The sequence below is a fragment of the Loxodonta africana genome, chromosome 2 (assembly GCF_030014295.1).
Source record: "Loxodonta africana isolate mLoxAfr1 chromosome 2, mLoxAfr1.hap2, whole genome shotgun sequence".
Taxonomy (NCBI): Eukaryota; Metazoa; Chordata; class Mammalia; order Proboscidea; family Elephantidae; genus Loxodonta; species Loxodonta africana.
In genome coordinates, this window is record NC_087343.1 from 80512993 (window position 1) to 80533267 (window position 20275).

Consider the following 20275-nt stretch of genomic DNA (forward strand, 5'->3'; position numbering starts at 1 on the left):
CAACTTTAGACACATGCAGATATACACTAGGTACTTTGTGTGTTCTCTTTTACTATTTTAGGCACGTAAACTGGCTAACTTCAAAGAAAGAGGAGTGAGTCATAGATTTTCAATAAATAGCAAGTAACAGTGATTGACAACTGAGGTATTTTCTTTCAAATTTGACTTGCAGTGTTTCAGTGTGGAATTTTAGTTTCCTATTTTTTTTATTAGCTTATAAACATGCTGAGTACTGTCACTTTCAGCGAAATAAAGAAACCCATTTATAGAGCACAAAGTAGTAATTTAGATATTGGAGTAAAATCCTCAACTGATTTCCACTTTCAAAATTCATAGTAATTGTATCATAACATTGATAACCATTCCTGCTAGGTTCAGTGCTTAGGTAATACAAATTGAAAGCTGGCAGCTTTTTTTTCTTTTTTAAGATCTTTTATGCTAGCCTTTTAAATTAATAGGTGAGAAAATAGACCAAAAGGTGGTAAAACACTTGTCTAAAACTATGTAACTAGTTAGTGACAAAGGTAGTCCTTCTCTAAGCTTTCAGGTTCATAGCTCAGTGCTGCTTTTGCATTGTAACCTCTTTGATTTTATATTATGTACTTCGGGTTTTTCATTTTTACAGTACCCAGAACATTGGTATGTTTTATAAATTTGGATTTAAAGCAGAACAGAAAATTTTTTTAAAAAAAATCAGCGAGATACCCAGGATGCATCTAGGTCTCTAAAATGTACATACATTGAGTTTGTTCCAGATTTGCCATAATTTCTTTCTACTGCTTTCACCTGCTTCTATCATCCTCCAAAGAAATAGACGAAGAGAGCATAAGCACCTGTTTTCAATCATTCATAGATCTTACTGAAATTATAAAAGTGTAATAAAGAAGAAGGGAACTGAGCTTCTGTTTAATCTTAGGCCTGTTGCCTGATTTTACTTGTAGGCTTTTTGTGTTTTAGTGGTGGAAGACCCTAGGAATGTATTCATTTCCAAGGCTACTTTTAGCTCATTTGCCAGAATTAGAAAAAAAACTCAGCAGAGGGGAGGGACAGGATGTGCGCATATAGGTAACACTGGGTATTTTGTAGATGACTGTCTATGTGATGGCTATTAACTGTTGTAATGTCAGTCAGTGTCGGCTGAGCCCCATTGGAAAGGAGCTGGACAAAGTGCTGAAACACCAGCCAGTTCTACAAAAAGCACCAGAACAGCTCTTCCTGAACTTATTTGATCATGGAACACTGCAGGTAAATCTAGTGGAGAATTCTCAATCCTCATCTTTCTCGACCTATCAGCAGCTTTTGACACAATCGATCCTTCCTTTCTTGTGCTAATTATTAAGGTATTATCTTTCAGCTCCAAACCCACCAAACATCACCTGCTTCGTGATGCTGGAGATGGAACTCTGTAAACTAGATTCCTGCTTTTCCAGCTGGCTTCATGTTAGGCTGTGCCAATAGGAGATGCTGGAGGGAAACTGAAAGGCTGGAGGAGGAAGAAGAGGCTTGCTCCTTTTCATTTGCTTCCTGTGGGCTTCCTCTCTGCATGTGGTTCCTGTGGGTGTCCTGCCTTCTTCACACTGTTGCAGCACATGAGTCCGCTTTGTAGCTTTTCTAACACTTTCAGAACCCACCTCATCTTTGTCTCCTCTAAGACACCAACACTGGATGGCTGGCACCTCTTTTTAGAAACCTGATTCCAAAGCCCATGGGCAGCCTCCTTTAAGATCAGAAATACTAGCACCAACTGAGCAGCACCCGCTTCTTGGAGGTCTGAGCTTCAGCTCTGCAGGGGCCTTCCTGTAATCTTATTTAATAATTCAAACCTCATTTCTTTGCTCTCCCAACCCTAGAGGTGGTGACTGCTTCTTGTAGTTGCTACCTTTGTGATACATTGGAGTTCTCTTTTCACTCTTTTTGTTACCTGGTAAACACCTTTATACTTTATTCGCATTAAATTTTCTCCATCCAGTCTTCTGCCTAGATCCTGACTGATACACATCTCCCTGATGTTTTCTTCATTCATTCGCAGTGAAATTGCACAACCTTGCTCTTCCTTCTGCCACAGAGGTCGCTCTTCAGTTTTCTTTGCTGGCTTCTCCTCTTCTCCCCAACATCTTAACATTCCAATTGCTGAAAGGGTGGCTTCAGAAGACAAAGTAAAGTATTATAGTGAAATGTGCAAAGACCTGGAGATAGAAAATCAAAACGGAAGAACACACTTGGCATTTCTCAAGCTGAAAGAATTGAAGAAAAAATTCAAGCCTCAAATAGCAATATTGAAGGAGTCTATGGGGAAAATATTAAGTGATGCAGGAAACATCAAAAGAAGATGGAAGGAATACACAGAGTCACTGTACCAAAAAGAGTTGGTTGACATTCAACCATTTCAGGAGGTAACATATGATCAAGAACAGATGGTATTGAAGGAAAAAGCCCAAGCTGCACCAAAAGCTTTGGCAAAAAAAAGCCTTCAGGAATTGATGGAGTACCCTTTGAGACATTTCAATAAATGGTTATAGCACTGGAAGTGCTTACTCGTCTATGCCAAGAAATTTGGAAGCAGCTACCTGGCCAACCAACTGGAAGAGATCCATGTTTGTACTCATTCCAAAGAAAGGAGATTCAACAGAATGCAGAAATTATCAAACAATGTAATTAATATCATACGAAAGTAAAATTTTGCTGAAGATCATTCAAAAGCATTTACAGCAGTACATCGATGAGGGACTGCCAGAAATTCAAGTTGGATTCAGAAGAGGATATGGAACCAGGGATATCATTGCTGATGTCAGATGGATCCTGGTTGAAAGCGGAGAATACCAGGAAGATGTTTACCTGTGTTTTATTGACTGTGCAAAGGCATTCACCCGTGTGGATCATAACAAATTATGGACAACATGGCAAATAATGGGAGTTCCAGAACACTTAATTGTGCTCACGAGGAACCTGTACATAGACCAAGAGGCAGTCGTTCAAACAGAACAAGGGGATACTATGTGGTTTGAAGTCAAGAAAGGAGTTCATCAGGCTTGTATCCTTTCACCATGCTTATTCAATCTGTATGCTGAGCAAATAACTCAAGAAGCTGGACTATATGAAGAAGGACACGCCATTAGGATTGGAGGAAGACTCATTAACAACCCGTGATATGCAGATGACACAACCTTGCTTACTGAAAGTGAAGATGACTTGAAGCATTTACTGATGAAAATCAAAGACCACAGCCTTAAGTATGGATTACACCTCAACATAAAGAAAACAAAAATCTTCACAACTGGACCAATAGGCAACATTATGATAAATGGAGAAAAGACTGAAGTTGTCAAGGATTTCATTTTACTTGGATTCACAATCAAGAGCCATGGAAGCAGCAGTCAAGAAATCAAATGACACATTGCACTGGGCAAATCTGCTGCCAGAGACCTCTTTAAAGTGTTAAAAAAAAAAAAGTCACTTTAAGGCCGAAGGTGCACCTAAGCCAAGCCATGGTGTTTTCAGTCCACTAACATGCGTGCGAAAGCTGGGCAATGAATAAGGAAGACCAAAGAAGAGTTGATGCCTTTGAATTATGTTATTGGCGAAGAATGTTGAATATTCCATGGAATGCCAGAAGAATGAACAAATCTGTCTTCGAAGAAGTACTGCCAGAATGCTCCTTACAAGGCAGGATAGTGAGACTTCATCTTGCATACTTTGGATATTTAATCAGGAGGGACTAGACCCTGGAGAAGGACATCATGCTTGGTAAAGTAGAGGGTCAGCAAAAAAAAGTAGGACCCTCAACCAGATGAATTCACACAGTGACTGCAACGATGGGTGCACCTTAGGCCTTAAAGTGACTTTTTTTTTTGTCTCATACATCTGATTGAACTAAGAGGCACATTCCTTGTGTATTATTTTTTGTTTTATAGTCCTGTCAAATCTTTGCCTGAAGAGTGGGCTTCAGGAATGGTTTCAGTTCTGGGTTAACAGTATGTCTGGGGTCCATAGTTTCGGGGTTTTTTAAGGCTCAAAAAGGAAGCATTTATCTCAACAAAATTTGTTATTACAGTATTTTGTTGAGATCAGTAGTTGTTAGATAATATTTAATTTTTGAAATCAGTAAAATATCTACAAAGCCTTTTAAACTTTGCATTATACCAAGTATGCAAAAATCACATTTCAGGAAAAGGTCATTCACATTTCACCTACACAAAACAGTAGGCAAATGTTGAAGATATTTGTTTTTCAGGCTACTTTTTTTGGAAGTTTCTGTCTACCCTGAGTACGGGAAAGCTTTTCATAGAGCCACTGACCCATGACTGGCAGACAGTGGGGAATCAACAACAGCTCATGCAATGTGAAAGCAACTTAGGGATTTTTTAAAAAGTATTTATACAGTGTTTAAAAAATTATTGTGGTAAGATACACGTAACAGAAAATTTGCCATTTAGAAAGCATTCTTTAAATTCTTTCTTTTTAAGAATAACAAAGACATGCCATTAAACAATGCTACAAAAATAATAAAGTAACTTCTGTTTTATAATGTAACCAGTTAAGGGAGATAAAATGGGAGCGTTGTCCCTTTGTTGTTGTTGTTAGGTGCCATCGAGTCGGTTCCGACTCATAGCGACCCTATGTACGACAGAACGAAACACTGCCCGGTCCTGCGCCATCCTCACAGTCGTTGTTATGCTTGAGCCGGTTGTTGCAGCCACTGTGTCAGTCCATATTGTTGAGGGTCTTCCTTCTTCTTCCCCTCTACCAAGCATGATGTCCTTCTCCAGGGACTGATCCCTCCTGATAACATGTCCAAAGCATCCTTGCTTCTAAGGAGTGTTCTGGTTGTGCTTCTAAGACAGATTTGTTCGTTCTTTTGGCAATCCATGGTATATTCAATATTCTTCACCAATGCTACAATTCAAAGGCGTAAGTTCTTCTTCGGTCTTCCTTATTCATTGTCCAGCTTTTGCAAGCATATGAGGCAATTGAAAACACCATGGCTTGAGTGAGGCACACCTTAGTTCTCAAGGTGACATCCTTGCTTTTCAACACTTTAAAGAGTTTTTGCTGCTGATCTGCCCAATGCAATTCATCTTTTGACTTCTTGACTGCTTTTCCATGGGTGTTGCTTGTACATCCAAGTAAAATGAAATCCTTGACAATTTCAGTTTTTTCCCTGTTTATCATGATGTTGCTTATTGGTCCAGTTGTGAGTTTTGTTTTCTTTATGTTGAGGTGTAATCCATACTGAAGGCTAGGGTCTTTGATCTTCATTAGTAAGTGCTTCAAGTTGTCTTCACCTTCAGCAAGCAAGGTTGTATTATCTGCATAATGCAGGTTGTTAATGAGCCTTCCTCCAGTCCTGATGCCAAGTTCGTCTTCATATTGTCCAGCTTCTCAGATTATTTGCTCAGTGTACAGATTGAATAAGTATGGAGAAGGAATACAACCCTGATGCACACCTTTCCTGACTTTAAACCATGAAGTATGCCTTTGTTCTGTTCGAATGGCTGCCTCTTGATCTATGTATAGGCTCCTCATGAGCACAATTAAGTGTTCTGGAATTCCCATTCTCTGCAATGTTATCGATAATTTGTTGTGATGTACACAGTTGAATGCCTTTCCATAGGCCATAAAATACAGATAAACATCACTCTAGTATTCTCTGCTTTCAGCCAGGATCCATCTGATATCAGCAATATATTCCTGGTTCTATGTCCTCTTCTGCATCCAACTTGAATTTCTGGCAGTTCCCCGTCCGTATACCGCTGCAGCTGCTTTTGAATGATCTTCAGCAAAATTTTGCACGTGTGTGATATTAATGATATTGTTCTATAATTTCCACATTCTGTTGGATCACATTTCTTGGGAATAGGCATAAATATGGATCTTTTCCAGTTGGTTGGCTAGGTAGCTGTCTTCCAAATTTCTTGGCATAGGTCAGTGAGTACTTCTAGGGCTGTATCCATTTGTCAAAACATCTCAATGGGTATTCCATCAATTCCTGGAGCCTTCTTTTTTGCCAGTGTCTTCAGTGCAGCTTGGACTTCTTTCTTCAGTGCTATTGGTTCCTGCTCATATGCTACCATGTGTTGTTCCCTACACAGGGATAAAGAAGGCCATAAAGAGGGGAATTGAGACAAAGGGATTTGGAAGAGTCACTCAGGAAAGCAAAGATAGGAATATGAGAACAGAGTCTGAGATTCAGATACGACAGTGTTTGGCTTTTGAGACATTAGAGACCCGAGTGACATTGCAGAGCTTGCTATAAGGAAGTGCTTTAATTTTTTTTTTTTTAATTTAAAAATTTTAAGCACAGGTGTTCTCAATTCTATTCTTCAGCATAATAGAGGGAAAAATACCTTTCTGCTTTGGAAAAATTGAATCTATCCCGTAGACAAAATAGTATCTGTTTTCACTGAATAACCTTAAAGTCATTTAACCTTGTAGGACATGAAAGACCATGTTTTGGTTTCAAGACTGAAGCCTAAAATTATCTTTTGCTACTTGACATATGGATCAGATGGAAATAAAGTATGAGTCCAGTGTTCCTATCCTGAAGTAAGGGGAGATAACTTGTTAGTTTGGTTAATAGTCGGGGGCGGGGGGGGGCGACGAATTTGATTTGGTTGTTTGGCATTATATAGACAAAGGAGAGGTTGACTAACTTTGAAGCTATATGTTTGTGTTGCTTTCTTACAGCTCATCAGTAGCCTGGCTAACTTTAGCTGGTAACTGGTAAACGAGGGATATGAACCCAGACTGACTTTCTTCTCCTTTTGATGGTCTTTGTGAATTTATGATTATAGAACCAAACTTTTTGCCATCAGCCACTTGGAGGGAGACTCAAAAGACGAATTCGTATTAGGGAACCAAGTTCCACATCCTAACTATTTACTGTAATTAGATATGAGACTAAGATACATGAAAGTTGCAGTGAAGGAGGAAGAATGAAAAAAAAAGAGAAAAGGAAAGTAATAGGAGTGTTTCATATGTGTTCATATGTATTACATTTTCTCCTTTTATTCTAATACGAGTTGTTGTTAATTGTCATTGAGTTGATGCCAACTCATAGCGACCCCATGTGTTTCAGAGTAGAACTGTTCCATAAGGTTTTCAAGGCTGTGACCTTTCAGAGGCAGATCACCAGGCCTGTCATCCAAGTCCCCTCTGAGTGAGTTGGAACGACCAACCTTTCAGCTAGTTGTTGAGTGCTTAATCATTTGTACCAGCCAGGAATGCCCTCTAATATAAAAACCAGAAAAATCAAACCCATTGCCACCCAGTCAATCCCAATTCACAGCAACCCTGTAGGACAGAGTAGAGCTGCCCCTTAGAGTTTCTAAGGAGCCGCTGACGGATTCAAACTGCCAGCCTTTTGGTTAAGCAGCCGTAGCTCTTAACCACTACACCACCAGGACTCCTCTAATATAAGAGGGGGCGTAAATGGCTAAATCTCTTGAGATTCCAGGAATCACATGTCATTTAATGTGTCAGATAATAGCATCTATCTCAGACTTGGGGTGTCAGCAAACCTCATCCTGGAGATGTGAGGGAAAATGGTTACAGGAAAAACACCAATGAAATACGTTACAGTTCTTCCTAATATAATCAGGTATGGGCTCATTGCATATACAGTCAGTTCTCAAATAGAATGACGTAGAAAAGACATGTCAAGCCACAATGACTTCAGTCAAATCTGATTTTCCATAGAAAGGGAAAAACAATTAGAGGCTACATTGTGTTATTAACTGCTTAGTTCTTCAGAGAAATGGCCACCCACAGTACTTTTAACCACCTGACAACTATAGGTGGTATCCCTCTCTACCAAAGAGTGAAGGATTGTCTAACATGCATATCGCAATGGACTACTTATGTATTTCTTGAGGTTTTTAGGAAAGGAACTCTGGTGAATGAGGAGAAGCTGTAGCACTATGTGGAAAGAGCTAGAAGGGCTGGCCTAGCAAGGAAGAGCAGGGCAGGAGAGCAGAGGAGACCGCTGTGCTTGAAATTAAGGGCAGGACTTGTTGAGCTTATTAGGAAGTGGATGGGTTGGTTGATGGACAGTGTAATTTCTATGCCTCCTCTGTGACTGCAGTAAGTAGGGGCACAGATATTGCTGGCAGTGCAGCATCCATAGGAGCCTACTTGCTTTGAATTGCTGCGTTTGCAAGTGAAGCTAATAGGTAGGGTGCTTTGTCAAGCAAGAGCTTGTTCCTGAACCTACTTTTAATCAATTTCAGCAGACCCTCAGGGTTCGTAGGGTTAGCATTTGGTATTGGACGATCAAGAGCAGTCCCACAAACCTCACACTTGTAATAGTAAGTGTGCTAGTGCACACAGTTCCATCCTGGGTCCTGCGAGGTTGGTGTGCAGAAGTGAGTTATTGGGGAGTGAGTGAGCCTGGCAGCTCACCAGGACCCACATTGCAGAGTAGCTCTGTGGTTCTCGATTTGCCTCCTTATAGGCATTTTATGGGAGCTCTGGTGGCACAGTGGTTAAGAGCTCGGCTGTTAACCACAAGGCTGGCAGTTTGAATCCACCAGCCACTCCTTGGAAAGTCTATGAGGAAATTCTACTCTGCCCCAAGGATCGCTATGAGTCAGAATTGACTGGATGGCAAGGGGTTTTTGGTAGGCATTTGAGGGAGAAATTAGAAACTGAAACCTGGGCATCCAGATGGAATAAAGCACATCAGAAATCAGGCACAGTGTTGCCTGCTTGCCGTGAACGTGCTAAGACCAGGAGTGTTTGAAGTTCATGGTGGCTCAGCTGAAAACAGAATTCGGAGTCACAAAGCTTAGATTTGATTTCATGTTTGCCGCAAACTGCCTCCATGTGACTCTGGGTCAGACCCAATACATCTCTTAACCTCAATTTCTTTATAAAATCCACCCCAACTCCTTCTCAGGATCAAAAGAGGTATGTGAAACTATGAATATTAATGTGCTATACAGATGACGGGGAGCCCTGGTGGCGCAGTGGTTAAAGCATTTGCTGCTAACCAGAAGGTCAGAGGTTCAAACCTACCAGCCACTCCACATGAGAAAGACAAGACAGTCTGCTTCCGTAAAGATTTATAGCCTTGGAAACCCTATAGGGCAGTTCTACTCTGTTCTGTAGGGTTGTTGTGAGTCAGAATTACCTGACGGCGGTGGTTTATACAGATGACATGCCATAAATGCATATTGCTGATCACCCAAGGGCCAAAAATTGAATATTGCCTAAATTGCAGTTTATTATTATGCACCAAGTGAGGAAACATAGACTGGGGAGGAGAGGTAGTGGAGGGTGATTGACTCTGTTTACATTTAGAGAACCTTTTAAATCATTAAGGCCAAAAGCTGTCACTGAAGTAAAAAATTCAATTAGGAGTAGATGAAAGCATTTCCAGCCAGGAGGAAGATAGTCCACTTACTGCTTTATTTTTCTTTCCCTGTTTCAGAGACCTGTAGGGCTAGTCCTCAAAGCCCCAAAGTCTCCTCAAAGCCCAAGTCGCGGGTAAGCTGACACTTTCATGATAAAACAAAGTCTGGTTCACATATTCAATTGGTTTGTTGCTGTTGTTAGGTGCCCTCGAGTCGTTTTCAAATGATAGAGACCCAGTGTGATAGAGTAGAACTGCTCCACAGGGTCTTTCTTGGCTGTAATCTTTATGGAAGCAGATTGACAGGTCTTTCCCACACTGAGTCACTGGGTGGGTTTGAACTGTCAACCTTTTGGTTAGCAGCCAAGTGCTTAACTGTTTGCACCATCCATTGGCATTTCTTTGAAATAGAATCAACTAAAAGGTAGAGCCCACACTCAGGCCGCAGCTGTTCAGCCTACCAGCTGGCTGCCGGAATGAATCCATCCCTCCTCCTCAGGTCCCCACCTGTAGTATGTCCAGCATGCCCCACAGTGTGACATGTATTCCAGCTAGTTGTAATGGGATTAGGGTCCCCACCTGAGAGTGACTTCAGAGGGCACAGACTGGGTCTCCTTCTCAATGAGTCTCCCCATCCCCCTCCTCCTATCACCCCACAGTTCTGAATGCCATGGGTACTTAGCAAACATGTACCGGATTGAATGCTGTTGTGACCTGGGAATTATTTTTTTATTTTTATTTTGTTTTATTTTTGGTGAAAATATACATAACAAACACCCAGTCAACATTTTCTACATGTGTAGTTCAATGACATTGGTTACATTCTTTGAATTGTGCCACCATTCTTGCTAATTCTACCCATGTAGTTTCACCACCATTAACTTAGACTCTCTGTCCCCTAAGCTTCTCCTCTGTGTTTTAGAGTTACTGTTGTCAGTTTGATCTCATACAGACAAGTCTTTAGAAGAGCACACTGCTCAAGGTCAACATTCTTTACTAGTTGAGCTAAACTATTGTTTAGTTTAAAGATGACCTACTGGAATATTTTTGGTTCAAGTTTTGAAGATCATCTCAGGGCAGTACATTCTAGGGTTCCCCCCAGTCACAATGGGTCCAGTAAGTGTGGTGTCTATAAGAATTTAAAATTCTGTTCCACATTTTTCCTCCCATTGATCAGGATCCATTTATTGGGTCCTTGATCAAAACGTTCAGAAATGGTAGCCGAGCACTATCCCATTCTTCTGGTCTCATAGCAAGGGGTATTAAATAGTTCAAGGAGGCAGTTAGACTTGCAGTCCATTTCCTTCTCTCTTCCCTGGGTCTCCTTCTTCCTCTCTTGTTCTAGGCAAATAGAAACTAATTATTGTGTCTTGCATGACAGCCGACAGGTTTTTAAGACTTCAGGCACTACCCACCAAACTAGGAGATAGAGCAGAGACTCTAAAAACAATATTAGGTCAGTTGTTTGGACAGATCCTCAAAACCATGACCCTAAACCTTTGAATCAAGAAAGCTCATCCCAGAAGTGTATATTTACACCTAAGTAGTATCACCAAGTGCTACCTCTCTTTTTTATTTATTATTATTAATTCTTTGGCTTCTGTTGTGGTAAAATTATATGTAACACTATATTTGCTATTACACCCTTTTTCTGCTGTATGTCTTAGTGATATCAGTTACATTTGTCGAGTTGCATAACTGTTACTCTTAGTCAACACCACTTAATGGTCTTTCGAATGATAAATTACTTTTTCTTTTCTACGTGATTTAAAAAATTGTTATTTTTAATACACTTTTTTTTAATAGAAGTTTTAGGTTTGCAGAAAAATTGTGCAAAAATTGCAGAGAGTTCCCCTATGCCCTTGACCCCTGCACGCTGTTTCTCTTGTCATTACATCTTTCATTCCTGTGGTACACTGGTTACAGTTGAGGAGCCAATATTGACACGTTATTATTAACTAAAGCCCATAGGTTACATCAGGAATCACTCTTTGTCTTGTGCAGCCCTCTTTCTCTTTATCTAGACCTGTCTTTTTTCAGGAATCATGTGTGATTTCCTTATGACCATAGCAAAGGTAGTTATTAATGATGAATATTTAATGTTATTATATGTGAATTATGTGAGAGAGGTTGAGAGAAGGCAGAGTAAGGTACTTTTCCAGAAAGGAAATGTATTTTTGTCCTTCTCCCTCCACTCTGAATATTTCCAGCAGTGTACTTCCATTTAGACAGTGACCTATGGGGTTGTTATAATTAGATTCCATGGCTGCTGATGGAGACTGGAAAACAAAGGAAAGCATCTTTTTGCAATCCATACTGGCCATGGCAAAATCAGTTCACTACCCAGTGATAGTATCAACCTAATTCGTCTGCCTGAGTTTAGACCAAAAAACATCAGAATTAATTTGTTTTCCTGGGACTGGAATAAGAAGCAGTGGTTTTTATCCTGCTCCTGTTTTGTGCAAATCAGTTGTGTGTGTGTGTGTTTATTGTGATTTAGGTGAAAGTCAGTTGTGTCTTATGGAAAGAGAAGGCCACCAGGTTTGTGGCAGTAGAAACTTGCTTTGGATGGTGTTTTCTTGCATGCAGAAGAATGATGTACCAAGAGCTCTGGACAGAACATGGAATACTGAGTAAATTAGTGCTCTAATTCTTCTGCTTTGCAGATTGTGCTGTGGGGACTTGTGAAGGGGATTGTGAATCACTAGAACACCTTGGTCTTAAACCTACACCCTTAAGTAGCCACAGAGCACCAATGGCTTTAATGAAGTCCCTGGTGCCCTTGTTCTAGGGACTACAAGCAAAGGAAAAAATGAGTAGAAATATCCCTTGGGGGTAATGCCCAGCGATATTATCACATGCTCACAAGGTGCTGAGATAAACAAAGGCAACTGCTTTTGTCATCCTCACCCCAGGAATCTTGCAAAAGGAAATATTTACTAAGTAAAGCATGGGCAAAGTGGAGAGAGCAAGTACATTGTTTCTGGGTGTTAAGGGGACAGCAGTTCAGGTGCGGAAACCCTGGTGGTGTAGTGGTTAAGAGCTACAGCTGCTAACCAAAAGGTCCGCAGTTCAAATCCACCAGCCACTCCTTGGAAACCCTATGGGGCAGTTCTACTCTATCCTATAAGGTCACTATGATTTGGAATCAACTCGATGGCAATGGGTAATGGGAGTTCAGGCACTGGTGGTCTGTTTCCTCCTCTTGTTCATATCTATGCGAGTTCACTGAGGGCTGGGAAAAAGTGTTTTGCTTATGTTATCAACGTAATGTGAACAAAGCAATCTTATAAATTGCATTAAAACTTTTCAAGTATGCTAATCATACCCTCTTGACTCTCAGAAAATATAGTAAGATGAATAGACGATTCTTCTTTGAGCGTTTTCTTTGCAGACTAAACCTCAGGGTGTGTATTTCACCAACTGTGGTAAACAGAGGGATTGAGCCTTTTCAGAAATAGCAGACAGCGGCTTCACAACATCAGCCTGTCTCAGGAAAAGACAACTTTCAGTGCAGTCAGTGAGACAGCGGCATAATATGATGACCATGCTATCTAATTGTAATCTGGATTTCTAGACTAACAGCTATGTTTCTTTAGAAAAACATGTTTTTCCTCAGTGGTCAAAACTAGGATGTGAAACCATATGCCCCAAGGGGCCTTGAACAAATGACTGTCTGCACCCCTCGAAATGCAGGTACTCCAGAAGAGTGCTGTCGGAGTGCTGTTGCCACCAAGATATTTTTGTAAGATGTTGTTGGTATTGTTAGGTGCCATTGAGTTGATTCCAACTCATAGTGACCCTGTGTACAAAGGAACAAAACACTGCCCAGTGCAGTTGCAGCTCGTTGTTGCAGCCACTGTGTCAATCCATCTTGCTGAGGGTCTTCCTCTTTTTCGTTGACCCTGTACTTTACCAAGCATGATGTCCTTCTCCAGGGACAGATCCCTCCTGATAACATGTCCAAAGTATGTGAGAGGTAGTTTCGCCATCCTTGCTTCAAAGGAGCATTCTGGTGTACTTCTTCCAAGATACATTTGTTAATTCTTTTGGCAGTCCATGGTATATTCAGTATTCTTCTCTAACACCACAATTCAAAGGTGTCAGTTCTTCTTTGGTCTTCCTGATTCAGTGTCCAGCTTTCACATGCATATGAGGCAATTGAAAACACCATGACTTGGGTGAGGTGCACCTTAGTCTTCAAGGTGACATCTTTGTATTTTAACACTTTGAAGAGGTCTTTTGCAGCAGATTTGCCCAATGCAATGGATAAATAAATATAAGCATCTTGTGGCCATGATCTAAGCATCCTGTGAAACTATCTGTGATCACTAACTGTACTATTAAATAATCAGTAACCAATCAGAATGTGATTATTACAATATTCATTGATTTTCCTGTAATTACCCTCCCTATGGTTTGGTTCCTCTTTTTATCCCATGTTATGGATTGAATTGTGTCCCCCCAGAATGTGTATCAATTTGGTTAGGCCACGATTCCCAGTATTGTGTGATTGTCTACCATTTTGTCATCTGATATGTGTTGTAAATCCTGCCTCTATGATGTTAATGAGGTGGGATTATTGGCAGTTATATTAATGAGTCAAGACTCAGTTTACAAGATTAGATTGTCTTAAGTCAATGTCTTTTTAGATATAAAAGAGAGAAGCAAGCAAAGAGACAGGGGGACCTTGTTACCACCAAGCAAGAGGAGCCAGGAGGGCACATCCTTTGGACCCGGGGTTCCTGTGCTGAAAAGCACCTAGAACAGGGGAAGATTGATAACAAGGACCTTCCGCCAGAGCTGATGGAGAAAGAAAGCCTTCCCTCGGAGCTGATGCCCTGAATTCGGACTTGTAGCCTACTAGACTCTGAGAGAATAAACTTCTGTTTGTTGAAGCCATCCACTTGTGGTATTTCTGTTGTAGCAGCACTAGATAACTAAGACATCCCATAAGAATGCTTGTATAAGGAAACTGCCTGGGGACAACCTGGTTCCAGTTTCAGTGGGCTCTGTAGTTTCCCAGCTGCAATTGCTTTAAACCCTTAGTAAACCTCTGTTTTAACTTGAAACAGTGTTTAAGTTTTTCCATACAACAAGCCTGTGCTTGCAGGCAAGAGAAGAGCACAAGCCATCCTACATTTAATAGTCATTTTTCCTTTCAAAAATTTAAGTTACCCGCATTATCACTGCTGGATGAGGATTATATTTATAAATTACATTGTTTCTTTCTTGTTTAATTTCAAGTGAACCAGCACTTACTGAGTAGTTGCTATGTGCCAAGTGTTGCTTTTTTATGGTTTTGCTTTTCATCTTCACAACACCACTTTTATTTCCCATTTTACAGATAATGCAGTTGAGGACTGAACAGCATAAATAGCTCGCCTAATGTCACAAAATGTTTTTTATTGTGCTTTAGGAGCCCTGGTGGCAAAGTGGTTAAGAGCCTGGCTGCTAACCAAAAGGTCAGCAGTTGGGATCTACCAGCCGCTCCTTGGAAACCCTTTGGGGCAGTTCTGTGCTGCCCTACAGGGTCACTACGAGTAGAAATTGACTCGACCGTGAAGAGTTGAATGTCACAAAGCTAGTAAGTGGCAAAAGCATTATTGGAACCCAGGCGTGTGTCGGACTTGTAAACAAGATCACTGTTTATGTTCTGTAATTATGATCATTTTAGTATTTTAGGACACCTGTTTGCTCAAGGGATGTTGTGGCGTTTCTGTACCCATGTAGGAAGGACTGTGTGTTTGTTCCACTGAGGCCGTATGTGGATGACATGACTGCTTTTAGTTTCCCATCTCTGGGTCTGCAGTAATGGCACTCAGTATTTGAGTGGCTCTATAGCCAACTTTTAAATATCCATGATCTAATTATCTAATAAATAGATTGTCTGGGTCTATTTCTTTTCCTTCTACTTCTGGTGACGAAGAAGGAACTCCAGCTAGTCTTATTTTGCAGTAGGTTTGGTGAGCGATTGCATGAATGTGGAGATGGAGAAGCTTAGATGATTGCAGATGTTTACTGAGCACGTCTCAGGTACAACCAGGAGCTGGATTTTTCTCACTGATGGCTGAGGTGCACTTCCTCCATCCATCCTCCTCCTTCCTCAAACCTGTCTTTAAAGACTTTTAACAAATGCTGCCTTTATTTTGAGGTTTTTATATCCGTTATCAGGTGATTGTAATCAGAGTAAAGATGATAACAAGTGTGAAAAGCAGAACTAATAAGATGCAATAGAAAAGGAAACCATTTCCAATGTTTAGATAAATAGGTTTAAAAAGAAATATTTGTTTTATACCCCATTAAGCTGTATTCTTTCAGATCTTGTCACTTGCCCTGCTAAACCCATCCCACTTAGAATAAAACTCCAGGCCCTTCCTGTGGCCCTCCAAGCCCTTTATGATCCGGCCCCAGCCATTTCCCTTGACACCTTCTCCTGGACTCACTCTGCTCAGCCATCTGACCTCCTTGCCATTCTGCACTTTGAACTGTGCCTGGAACCCCTGAGTCCCTGGGGTAGCAGCATGCCTTATGCCTTTACCTTAACTGGGTTTCTATTCAAATATCATCTGCTTAGAATCTCCTACCTTCACCATTCTTCCTGAAACCGCAGCACTTCTATATTCTCTAACCCTGCTGCATCCAATATGGTAGGCACATGTGGTTATTTAAATTTAAATTAATTAAAACCAAGTGAATTTAAAAATTCACTAGCCGCATTACAGGTGCTCCTTAGCATATTTGGGTAGTGGCTGCTGTACTGGGCAGCACAGATCTAGAACATTTTCATCATTGCAGAGAATTCTATAGGAGCGCTTATCCTTCTTTTTATTGTAGTGCTCACTGCTACATGAAATTACATGTTCACTTATTTGTTTTATTGTCTGTCTTGACTCTAGAAAGGGAGATCTGTGCACTCAGGGACTTTGTGCGTTTTGTTCAATTTCTTAGATTCACTTCCTAGAAGAGTCCCTGGCACGTAATAGGTGCTTAATAAATACTTGTTGAATGAAAGATTTGATCTTTTGGGGCCTTCTTTTAATCCCAGGGAAGATAACCAGAGTTGGGGAGAGAATTGTGTTTTCTCCTTCTGCTCTTCCCAACCCTAGCAGCTTTTCCAAAGATCCCTGGAGAGCCTGAGCACAGTGGTGGCTCCTGGTGGCCCACGTGCTCCTGGGAAGGAATTAAGTCATAGACTTACTCATTGAGATCCACTTACATGATTCCTAAGCCCCAGTGAAAGAAGCAGAACTGACCACATTCACTTTGAGTGAAAGAAGCAAATCACCGGATTCACAGAGGGGTCGCCTTCAAATCTGCTGTCTCTTTTTAATGCTGCAAGAATCATCTGTCTGAATCTGTCTTTGATCATTTAATGAAAGAGAAGGTCTCACTGTTATTTAAAAGTGGAATTGTGCATTACTGTTTTTCTAACTAATTATGCTTGATAATGCAGATTATTTTAATGTTCCTAAGGCATCAGATTTCCTCAGGGGGTGAAAGGATCCTGCCAACTACGTAGGAGCCTTCAGAGCTTTCCCTTTCTGAATTATGCTCAAGAAAATCTGACCTGTTCCTTGCAGCTTATTCCCTCTACTCCCTGATTAAAATTCAGGGAGTTGTTCCCCAGTAATACAGTTGTAAGGAGCCCTCGTGGCGCAATGGCTAACTGCTCGGCTGCTAACTGCAAGGTCAGCGGTTCAAACCCACCAGTGACTCCGTGGCAGAAAAACCTGGCGACGTGCTCCTGTAATGATTACAGCCTAGGAAACCCTATGGGGCAGCTCTACTCTGTCCTATATGGTCACTATGAGTCAGAATTGACTTGACTACACACAATAACAATGCTGTTTTACTGCAGGAGAGTACACACTTTCTGATCAACTGAATAGATTTGGCAGAAGTCAGTTTGTGGCCAGCGTATATAGTATGGTTATGAGAAACCAAGAAGCAAATATGCAAATGAATAAGAGGTATATATTTGTGTATGTGTGTATGTATCTTATTTTTTATCTTATTCGATAAATAACTGCCACAATAAGAAGAAAACTTCTAAACTTCCTTGAGCTATATGAAGAAGATTTGAATAAATAGAAAGATATACTGTATTCCTGGATGAGATGACTATTTTAAGGATTTCAGTTCTCCTAAAATTAATTTATAAATTTACTACAGTCCTAATTAAAATTCTAATTAAAATTTTCTGGAAAAATGGCTCAGCAATTTTAAAGTTCATTTGGAAGAGAAGGTATGAGAATAACCGATAAATATTTGAAAAGGATGAGTCAAGAGGGACACATACACTGATGGGTTTTAAAACTTAAAACAAAGTTATAAAAATTAAAACCAGATAGCACCAGGGTAACAGTAGATACACGTATCTGTGGAGCATAGTATAAAGCCAATGAGATACTAATACATGTAGCAATTATGTGTCATAAAACGGGCATTTTAATAAATGTTTCTGAGATATTTGGTTACTAATTTTTAAAAACCCCTTGCTTATGTAATATAACAAATTCCAGGACTAAGCATTAAACAATGAAACTATAAAAATAATTAGAACAAATAAACATTAATATTTTGGGAGTTTAGGAAGGCCTTAATAAAACTTAATACAAAACAGAAAATGTAAGAGAACGTTATAAATAGACTACATAAAAATAATTTAGTAGCTTTGCATGACAGAAACACCACAGATGAGGCCATCTGAGAAAAACACTTACAACATACATGATAAAAGAGTTTATATTCTTACCATGCAAATTATTCTTAAAGTTCAATAATAAAAAGACCTCGATACAAAAATGGGCAAAGGGCAAAAGATTCCACTAGGAAAGACATGCTCGATTTCACTGGTAATCAAATGCAACCTAAAAAGATACACCATTTTTCACTAACTTGGCAGAAATCTCAGCTGCTCATCCCCAGTATAGGTGATAACATAAGGAAATTGGGGCTTTCCTACCTGCTTCTGGGAGTTACAACTTTTTACAGTCTTTTCAAAGGATAATGTGGTACTATATTTTAAAATTATCAAAACTAGATCCTCTCTTTGGCCTGAAATTCTTACTAAGATCTAAAACAAAGGTTTACATCACTGCATTATTAAGAATAGCTAAAATGTGTAAGCAACCTAAGTGATGATAAGAGATTGGTTAAATGAATTATGGTATAGCATAAATAAAAGTGGCAGAAGAACATTTAAAAGCATGAAAAGTTTTTCAGTATAAAATGTAGGATTAAAACAGGTTACAAAGATGCCAATCTCTAGGTCGTGATGGTAAATTGAACACATGCTAAATCCTCTCCTCCCACCCCCTACTCCCTGTTCCACATACATGGATGATGTATCAAAATAGTGTTTAGATAATAAACTTATTTACCATTTTGGTGGCTGGGTACTACTGGGTTGGCCCCAACTCATGGTGATCCCACGTACAACAGAACAAAATGTTATCAGTCCTGCACCATCCTTACATTCCTTGATATGCTGGAGCCCATTGTTGCAGCCACTGTGTATTTTGAGTACCTTGGGGCCCTGGTAGCGCAGTGGTTAAGTGTTTGGCTGCTAACCGAAAGGTCGGCAGTTTGAATCTGGCTGCCACTCCTTGGAAACCCTGTGGGACAGTTCTACTCTGTCCTCTAAGGTGCTATGAGTCAGAGTCGACCCAACAGCGATAGGTTTGGTTTCTTTTTGTTGTTTTTGGTTCTACCTTACCAAGCATGATGCCCTTCTCCAGGACTGATTCCTCCTGATAACATGCCCAAAGTACATGAGACAAAGTCTTGCCACCCTGACTTCCAAGGAGCACTCTGGCTGTACATCTTCGAAGACAGACTTGTTCGTTCTTCTGGCAGTCCAGGGTATATTCAATATTCTTCAGCAACACCAAATTCAAAGACATCAATTCTTCTTCTGTCTTTCTTACTCATTGTGCAGCTTTCACATGCAGATGAGGCCATTGAAAATATCATGGCTGGGGTCAGGTGCACCTTAGTCCTCAAAGTGACACCCTTGCTTTTTACGCTTTAGAGAGACCTTTTGCAGCAGATTTGCCCAATGCAATACGTCATTTGATTTCTTGATTGCTGCTTCCATGGGTCTTGATTGTGGATCCAAATAAAAAACAACTTCAGTCTTTTCCCCGTTTATCATGATGTTGCTTATTGGTCCAGTTGTTTCTTGTTTTATGTTTGTTTTGTTTTATGTTGAGGTGTAATCCACACTGAAGGCTGTAGCCTTTGATCTTAATCAGTAAGTGCTTCAGTGCCTCTCCACTATCAGCAAGCAAGATTGTGTCATCTACATATCATAGGTTGTTAATGAGTCTTCCTCCAATCCTGGTGCTACATTCTTCTTCATAAAGATTACAACCTAGAAAACCCTTTGGGGCAGTTCTACTGTGTCACACAGGATTGCTGTAAGTCAGAATAGACTCGATGGTACATAGCAGCAACAACAACAACAACATTGTTGTGAAGATTGTTTGACCTCACAGATTCCTTGAGTGGTCTTGGACTTCCCTGGGGATCCTGGACCAAACTGAGAATCACTGCTATAGGAGATGTGCTTGCAGCCAAGAATTACTAAAAGTGTTGAAATGCTATGCTATGTCAGATAGTCTGCTAATCCAACAAATGGACATGTTCACACTTAAAGGGTTAGCGATAATAGAGTCATCTTAGAAGAAGTTGAGGAGCAAACTTGCAGTGTACTCTGAATTAATTATAAAACTCTGGAAGCATAGTTGTCTAGTAGTTTTGAGTGGGCATCTCTGGGTGGTAGAAATGCACGTGGTTTTTGTTTTATTCTTTACGGCTTTTAATCTTCATGGCTTCCTTCCTCTACCCCACTGCTCTCCAAAAAAGAAAGAAAAAGGAGAACAAAGAAAAATTGTCCATTAAGAAATTTTTGCAGAAAGT

At 40.3% G+C, this 20275-nt stretch overlaps 1 protein-coding gene across 1 annotated transcript in view; it reads left to right on the forward strand.

The window, feature by feature from the left end:
• SV2C (synaptic vesicle glycoprotein 2C) overlaps positions 1 to 20275 on the forward strand; it is a 265178-nt gene that overhangs the window by 26504 nt on the left and 218399 nt on the right. The window lies entirely within an intron of this gene.